Source organism: Musca autumnalis, unplaced genomic scaffold (genome assembly GCF_047663935.1).
Source record: "Musca autumnalis isolate F117 unplaced genomic scaffold, ASM4766393v1 scaffold_3, whole genome shotgun sequence".
NCBI lineage: Eukaryota > Metazoa > Arthropoda > Insecta > Diptera > Muscidae > Musca > Musca autumnalis.
The window spans coordinates 254367023-254376158 of record NW_027411866.1 but is presented as its reverse complement, the minus strand read 5'-3'; the positions used below and the strand labels follow the sequence as shown (position 1 = coordinate 254376158).

At 33.3% G+C, this 9136-nt stretch overlaps 1 protein-coding gene across 3 annotated transcripts in view; it reads left to right on the top strand.

Annotated features, from left to right (window-relative positions):
* Positions 1–2108: 2108 nt before the first annotated feature.
* wgn (Tumor necrosis factor receptor superfamily member wengen) overlaps positions 2109–9136 on the top strand; it is a 92657-nt gene continuing 85629 nt past the window's right edge. For 2 of the 3 annotated variants that reach the window (XM_073977958.1, XM_073977957.1), the window contains exon 1: positions 2109–2564. The gene's annotated coding sequence lies outside the window, so the exon portion shown is untranslated. Of the gene's footprint in view, positions 2866–9136 lie in introns of all 3 variants that reach the window. The other variant, XM_073977959.1, reaches the window with a different exon arrangement.

Below are 9136 nucleotides of genomic sequence, written 5' to 3'. Positions count from 1 at the left end.
CTGGCCAGAACCCAATCTCCTTAAGCTTGTTTACAATTTTTTAATGGACGGACACACATCGCTAAATCGCTATATCTCGTCGAGATATGAATTTTGGCATACCAAATAAGGAGTCTAGGACGAATATTTCGTGGTTTTACATAAACTTTTGGAGAGACAATATGTAGCATGGGATAAAAATGTGGTTCTCCACACAGAACCCATTATATATTAGGCAGTAGGCCAGTTATCTTGCAAACACTTTATTGCAATTTACATCAGAGGAAAGGAATTAAAATATCGACCAAAAATAAAAAAAATTATATTTTTCATACAAAAGTAATGGTCCATTTCACCCGCTAAAGAATATCAGATCATCATTCATAGGTAGGCATATTTTTTAATTGTAGGCATATTTTTCCACCTATGTATACTCTTACCCGGTGCAAAATTTCGTGACTATTGATGTATAATTACGACTTGTAGCGAGTTTACTATTACACTACAAACAAATAACGGAATATATTAGGCTGTAACTCTCTTATCTGATCATGCACACCAACATAATTGGCATAAATTGAAAGTTCAAGCGTTCCACTTTTAAGTATATCTCACTTGTCCGGAATGTCACTTCCAGGAATTAAGATATAGGCTGTATATAAAAAATTTTCACAATGTTCACACAAAAGTTTTGGTCCATTTAACCGTGTAATTTTATCCGATCGCCATCTCAAATTGCAAACGCGTTGATCGGACTATTATTGAGACCTACAGAGCCGCTAGAAAATTGGATAAATATTATGTTTTTGGTCCATTTCACCCGATAAATATTTCACGATCATCACCAATTAAAATAGCGATATATTCTGTTTGATTACAATTTATAATGGACAGACGGACACACGGACTGACGGACACACATCTCAAAATCGCTTTATCTCGCCGAGATGTGAAGATTGGTATAGCACATTGGGGGTCTCTGACAAATATTACGCGGTGTTACATGAATTTTTAAAAAAACAAACTTATAATACCCTTTCCACATAGTGGCGTAGGGTATAATTATGACATAAATGTGGAAAGATTCCAAAGTTTAAAATATTTTGGAGCTATAATCAATATATAAGAAATAGCCTGCAGGATTAAAATGGCTAGAGATACATTAATTAAATATAAAAAAGGTTTTACAAGCCATAATGTAAACTTAAAACTTAAAAACCTATTATAGGGCATTGAAACATGGACCTTAAAATCCGTAGATTTGAAAAAAACTGGAAGCCTTTGAGGTGTGGACTTATCGTCACATCCTAAATATATAATGGACAAAATTCATCTCAAATAATGAGGTTCTAAGAAGATTACATAACGAAAAAGAACTGCTGAACAACAGCAAACTTGGACGACATTATGAGAAATCAGCTGCAAAGTATTATCCATATAAACATTGAAGGAAGGCCTACCAGAGGGAGGAAACAACTATTATGGATCAACAATAATAATGTAATAATATTCCTGTATTTGCATCTTGGTCGCCAACATTCGAAAATCGAATAAGCAAATAAAGAAGAAGGGAAAAAATTAGAGGGTAGGAGTTCCAACCAAAAAAAATATATTGTTTTTTTTTGTCGCCCTAATGTAACGTCTATGGTTGCATTTATTTATTTATTTTTTTGATATTACAAAGGAAAAATTGTTGCCGTAGTAAAAATTTATAGATGCTTGCAGCTCTGATCCAGAGCAATAATTGTTGAAAACTTCAAGAATGTTACATTATCGTATAGTCTACATCAACCTAGAGATTTTCCTAGCGACAACGCGATCACCGTGCATTGTGGTATGATAGATATGTATGTTTTGGATGCGTATTTTAGATGAGAAATTATCTATGTTTATGTTGGAAAGATGAAACAGAAGTAATACTATAAATAAAAAAATATTTAGTAAAAATTAAAATAAGAAAAAATCAAGTGTTATAATAATAACCTTATACCAGTTTTTAAATATATTTTAAATCATAAACTTTTATTTCGTTGTGTGTTGTTGTGATTGATCGTTTGTTCGTATTTTTGCCGCCAACATGTTTGATTGTGTTCGATCGGCAAAGTAACATCAAACACACGAAAAATTCTAGTAAAACGAATGGAAATAGTTTACACACAATTCAGTCACAATCAAACCCGACAAAATAACACACTTATCGAACTTAAGTAACGCGCGAACGCGTTCAAACTTTAAAAAATAATAAATGCATCATAAAATAAAATTTTAAACAAATTAAACTAGTTATAGAATTAAATAGAAATATAATCACAAAAAATATATGAATGTTACTCTATAATGTATAAAAATATAAGTAAATTCTAGAAATTAGAACGAAACAAAAATTATGTGAAACATAATAAAAAATTAAGAATTCGTTTAAAAAAAAAAACAACATAAAAAACTAAGTGCAAAGTAATAGCAAACAAATAAAACGATTACAAATTGGCGAGAAGAAAAAGAAGCAGCAAAACAAGAAGAAGAAAGAAATGTATATTTAAATTGTTTCCACTTTTAAATACAAAAAAATCAATTGTCAAACAAACGTAAGTGTTTTTATAAAACAAAAAAATAAAAAAGCAATGACAACAAAAAATAAACACATTTAGCAGCTTATAGTTGCTTAAAAAATAAGCAAGCGAGTCAGCCAGCCAGAGAAGAGAGTGTGTCAGCGGACAAACAATCAAGTGAAAAGAATTTCGAAAGAATCTTACAAAAAATAATTAAGTTAATTCAGTGAGCTGGCTGCTGGCTACAACAACAACAAGAATAAACGACAACTTGATGGCCAACGCCAATTGGAAAAAATAATTTAAGAATTTGTGATTTTTTGTTGTTATTTTCCTTGTGAGTAAACAGAAGAAGAAGAAGTTTTACATAAAAACCAATTTTCGAATTTGAAAATTAAGACCAACTGATTTGTGTAAAAAACAAAAAAGAAGAAAAACAAATCTGTGCTACAAAAACCAACCACCAACAATAATCATATTTCATTACTGTGATTTAATTTTTTTTATGTCATTTGTTACTGTGTTGTTGTTTTGTTAGAATTCATGCTTGTGTCATAGTAGAATATCTCGGACGGGTCCCGGTCCGTTCCGTCTACCGTTTATATAGCAGCTACTCATTTTGATCGTTAACACAACATGACAGCCAATTATGAAAGTGTAGCAGAGCTCTTAATTCTCACTACAGTCCATTGAGGATTAATGCCAAATCGGATAAATGGAATTAAATGCGATACAAACAAAAAATATTGGATAATTGAAATTATTTATTTGTCAAGCCAAAACATCGATTTTAGTTTGAGAAGGTAAAAAAGCCTGTTGCAGAATGTTGAAAGGATGCGTTTTTCATTAGTTTTGTTTCCACATGGAATAAAGAATTACGGGCCACCATCCTTTGACATTGTAAACAGGCGTTAAATTTATTATCCTCTGACCTTTTATTGTTTTTTATGTGTCATCAAACCTCGGTGAGGTTTTGCTGTGAGTATGATTTAACTTCGTTAGAATTGGTAAAATTGATGGCTAGTTCTACTTAGACAATCCAACGCCAACATCGTTCGAATAACTTAAAAATAAAAATGAATAAAATATTTCAGGAGTTGAGTTGTGACTCGAACGAATATGGTTTCGAATCGTCTTTGAGAAGTAGGCCATCAAAAAGGAATATTTTTATGTATGCATTTTTTGGAAAATTTTTCGGTATTAAATAAGGTTATTTCAAGTTTAATTAATAATGAAAGGGGGGCTATTATTTCGAAAACGTCATGATATCCTTGTTCTGCCATAAAGTTATAGAGGAATATAATTCATGAACTGCGTGCCCCAAAATAATGATGGGTACATAAAACGGAACGATTTGAAGCTGGATAAAAACATAATGAAGTCCTACTCGAGTTCTAAAGCCGAAAACACATCCAATTTTTGTGTAAAATTTAGCTTTTATCAGAAATGACACAAAACTTTAGTCAAACGTTGGATGTGTTTTCGGCTTAAGTCGGAGTTAGTTAGGAAGAATATTCGACTACTGACAATATTGAAAGCCTAGCATTGATCGTGAGTTTCAATATAAAGGAAATAAAAAGAATTTCCAGGGGGCTTTGATTAATGTCTTTAGAAACTTTCTAAATATGGAATAGATAAAGATTACCAGTAGTCGGCTTTTTATAGATTTGGTTATTTCAAACTTGCAAACTTCCATGTAAAAATGTTCAATATGAATATGTTCTGGTTGAATTAATTAGAAACTACATAAATAGTTTTAGATGTAATAAACATATTTTGAATTGTTATACCCACGTTAATCTAAAAAGGGAGATACTTAAGCGACTGTCTCCGTAATTTCTTGTAAAAGAATAAAATGCAAAGTGTAACCTAATTCGAATGTGCGTAGGCAGTTATTTATTCTTTTACCATAAATGTCTTAAGTAAAAAAGCCGGCCGAAATACCCAAAATCGGCCAAATATGCATTTTGGAAATATATCAAAATCCGATCGTACGAAGGTGGTCTATTGAATATTAAAGTCTTGAAGTAATATTTCCAAAGGTGATAATTTGTTTGATGAAGCAGGAGTTATCGCCTACTCTGGTTTAAAGTTGATCTGTATGTGCTTTGGTGATCTTTTAGCGGCTTCCATATTTGCGATTATTTTGACTTTCCTTTTTCTGATTTCTTTCCATGGCTGATGAAAATAGATTTTTATGAATGTTGAATACCTTGCTACATTTTCGTATTGGAAATGCTTTTCCGGTCGCTCCTTCCTCTTCCCTTTTTTATGTGCTGTTTTGACTTGCCTGTTTGAGCTGGGATGAAAGCGAGCATTGAGTACTTGATAAACATTGGTAATGAACTGGTATCGTTTTTTCTTCGATTGGACCATAATTGCGGCCTTTATAGAATACTATGGGAACAAAGATCGCTCGATTGGCACGGATTAACGTTAACTGATGGCAATAAAATATGGGAACAAAGATCGCTCGGTTGGCACGAATTAACGTTAACTGATGACCATAAAATTTCATATATAAGGTTTTTGATCAAACGAAAAAAATTGGGGATAGGAGTTCCAAAAATTGCTTCTTGGTCACCCTAGCGTATGTATATATTCTAGAGTTATGACTTTCAGACATTTTATTATACCCTCAGCCTTTAGGCTAGAAAGGGTATATACACTTTCATACGGGCAAAATGTGCCTCATCGAAATAATGGTTTTAGACCCCAAGTATGTTTGGACGAAATGTGTTTCAGATAATTTGGAGTTGATTAAGCAATGTCCGTCCGTCTGTCTGGTGCGCACGATAACTCTCGAACGGATGAACCAATTCGGTTCAAATTTTGGCTTTCGTAATATTTTGTCCAAACTTAGTTTAAGTTGGAAGTTGAGCTATATCGGTCCACTCCTTCCGGTACCTCCCCCACAAAAGTTCCAAAATGTTCGGAAAATTAGTGGGCACGATAACTCTTGTAGGGAGTAACCGATTTTGTCCATTGTACATCGTGAAATTTCTACCAGACTTAGAAGAGGTTCCAATATGGACTCAATCGGCTCACTCCTTCGGGTACCTCCCATACAAAATTTCGGATAAGTTCAGTTTAGGACCTGTTCTCGAATCGCTTTGATTTTTGTTGCAACAACTTGTATTCAAGTCTTCACATACGACATTACAAGTTTCATCAGGGGCAAGTCCATACTACCTGAGAAAATGTCCGGAAAGGTGCAAAAAGCCCCTATGACACCTTGTGTAGTGGTTGGAGCGCAAGATAACTCCCGAACGGATCTGTCGATCCGGTACAAAATTTGGCCTTCGTAATATTTTATCAAAACATAGTTTAAATTCGAAGATGGGCTATATCGGTCCACTCCTTTAGGTACCTCCCCCAAAAAAGTTCAAAAATTTTCGGAAAAATTTTGCGCACGATAACTCTTGAAGGGAGTGACCGATGTAATCCATACTTTGCACATCCTAATATATCTACCAGATGTATATCAGGTTCGAATATGGACTATATTTGTCTACTCCTTCTGGTACTTCTCACACAAAATTTTGGATAAATTCACTTTAAGAACTGCTCTGGAATCACTTTGGTTTTTGTTAAAGCAATTTTCATTCACTACCTCAATTACGACGGTAAAAGTTCTTTCAGGGGCAAGTCCATATTTCTTGGGAAAACAGCCCGAAAGGTGTAAAAAACCCCTATGTCACCATATGTGGCGGTCGGAGAACACGATAACTCTCGAACTTTTCAACCGATTTGGTCCAACATTTGGTCTTCGTCATATTATATCCAAACTTAGTATCATGGGCAATACCGGTCCACAACTTTCGGTACTTCTCCCCAATATTAAAAAAATTTCACTAAAATGCTAGGACGATATCACTTGAATGGGGCAACCAATTTGGTCCAAACTTTGGATCTCCTAATATTTTATCAAAATTTAGTTTAACTTCTAAAAAGGCCCATACCGGTCCTCCCTAAGGGTACCTGCCCTACAAAAGTTCAACATTTGTGTCTTAGTGCAGTTAATTCCTAGTCCAAATGGTTGTCGGCAAGTTCAAATGCCCAAAAAGGGCCACAAAATTCTGAAGAGACCCTTAATACATTCGATCTGTCCGGAGGTAAAAGTTTCGCTTCACATTGGCTGAGGGTATATATCAAGTAATTGAAGTCAAAAGCTGACTTATCGATCTTCCGATTTTTACGTTCATCTGAAAAGCCGACATTTCGATTATTTGATTGCGATAAAAGTCGATCAAAACCCGATTTCAGAGCCCTTTTAATACATTATGTTCATAGAGAGTGTCATTTTATTTTTTTTTTGCACTTTTCCATTATGCTTCTTCTAAGGCAACCTGACGTCAAACTTTTAACCCCTTGGTCAGACATAAGCTGGCTACGCGCCCAAAATTCTCCTTATTTTTATTAAAAATGGACTTCAGCACCCCATCGGTATTGTGACGGTTTTATTTTTTCTACCAAACATTTTTCATATGTATGTCACATAACCCTTGGAATATTCACAGACTTGTCTAGATTTTCATAGGCAAATTATAAACAATCGAATAGGTACTATTAATCTCCTAGAAGGTCATTAACTCATTCCTCATATGCAGAATTTACTGTATATTAATGGATGGAATGAAAATGTCTGTCTGCATACTATGTGAAAGAATAGGAATGATGCTCCTGCTACCGATGATGTGACGATGTTTATGATGTGTTCACAAAAAAAAATATGACGTTTTGATTGTGATTATTGTGATGACCACAATATTTTGTTGTACGTATGTATGTATTGTTATCGTACGTAATTTGCCGTGTTTTAGTTCTGAACATAAATTTGGAGGGATGCTGGTTCGCTTATTTGTTTCGTTCTTGTTCAATAATTTGCAATATTTTACACACTTTAGTCACATCACAACAATATCAGAAAAAGTAGTACAGTTTTTTTTGGCAGTTAATTCACAAGAAGATTTATTATTTTGTTTAAGAGGTTATGGCCACTTATTGAGCATAAAAAAGGACATTTTTCATGATTTTTTTTACAAGAAATCTGCCAATTTTGTTTAGAAGATTTTGTTTTCATTTGATAGATCACACCTTAACCTACTATCGGAGTATTATTTGTTGAAAAATATTGCAAAGTGTTCTGACAAATGGCCTGCTACGAAACACCGTTTTTACTAAAACAGTTTGTGGTGCCCATTGTAGCCCGAAAACGAATAAACCGATCAAAATATGTTTTTGTAGGATCATTAAGAATCTAATAAACTCGTACTTAAGCGAAACGGAATTAAAAATATCCATTTTTAAAAAATATTTAACTGTCAAAAATTCAAAATTTCGATTTTAACTAAAAAAATGGATAGTTTTTTCGCCATAAATCGGTCAAAAAAAAAAAAAAAAAAAAATATATATATATATATTGTTAAAAAAAGTTTCTCGCTTAAGTACAAGCATTTTGTATATATAATAATCCCACAAAATCATATTAAGATCGAATCATTCGTTTTCGAGCTACAGTTCGCACCGCATTCAAAAATGCCATTTCGAGAAAACCGCTTTTAAAACTTCGATGTTACATACAAATCACAATAAATTTTCTCCTTCTAACGCTCATATCTCAACAAATTTTTGTTCGATCGACTCGAAATTTTTGCAGCATATTCTATTCCACCTGTTCCTTAAAGTAAGGCAATACAAAAATTTTCGATTTTGTAAAATTTTTAAGTGGAAATAACCCCTTAAATTCACATGCCGAGAAGTATTATGGCCACCACACATTCCAAATTTCATGGAAATTGGACATGTATAACGTGTTTATATAGCCATGGTCAAATATAAGGAGTGTCAAACTATATTTCGCTTTTTGTTTACTGAAAAATCTTCTTCACTTTAATTGAATTTTTCAAATTAACGATTTTTGATGTTGGTAGCTTATGCTCTTTTGTAAGGATTTATTGTCTTTTATTTAAAACTTTAATTCAGTGGATTTTCTAAATTCAGTACAATGTAAACGCACTATTACTACCGTTTTATCTTGGCACAATAGTACAGGTACAACGAGAAAAACAGCTGATTATCACACTAGTTGTCAAAATGCATTACTGTGAATAAAATCACATGCAGAAGGTAAACAAGCAATGTACAGTAATGTGTTATTGTGAATAATATTGACGTTTGGTATGATTTGATGTAACACCTTCTTATTCCACCATGCGTTTTATAACACTGGTCAACACGACTTTTGTTTCAACCGAAGTTGCGGTTGTTTCTAGATAAAATCGGCGAGATATTTTCAAATCCGGTCCCGATTTTTCTCCATCAGCTCTTGTTTTTAAGATATAGCTCAAAATCGGTTTTTACGAGTTTAACCCAGACTTTCGTTATTTTCGGATACAAACAAATATTTTTTGTGGGTTTTTCGACATTAATATATTAAGGAGCTGTTGTACGCTCGATACAAATCATTTTTGAAATATTTATGGTGAGTATATATCAAAAAATATATTTTGAGTACTTTAAGCTGTAATTACGTCATCGGGGGAAGTCATAGGATCTTCATATGGCAATGCGGATATGCTTAGGGTGTCTACTATATAATCCAGTAT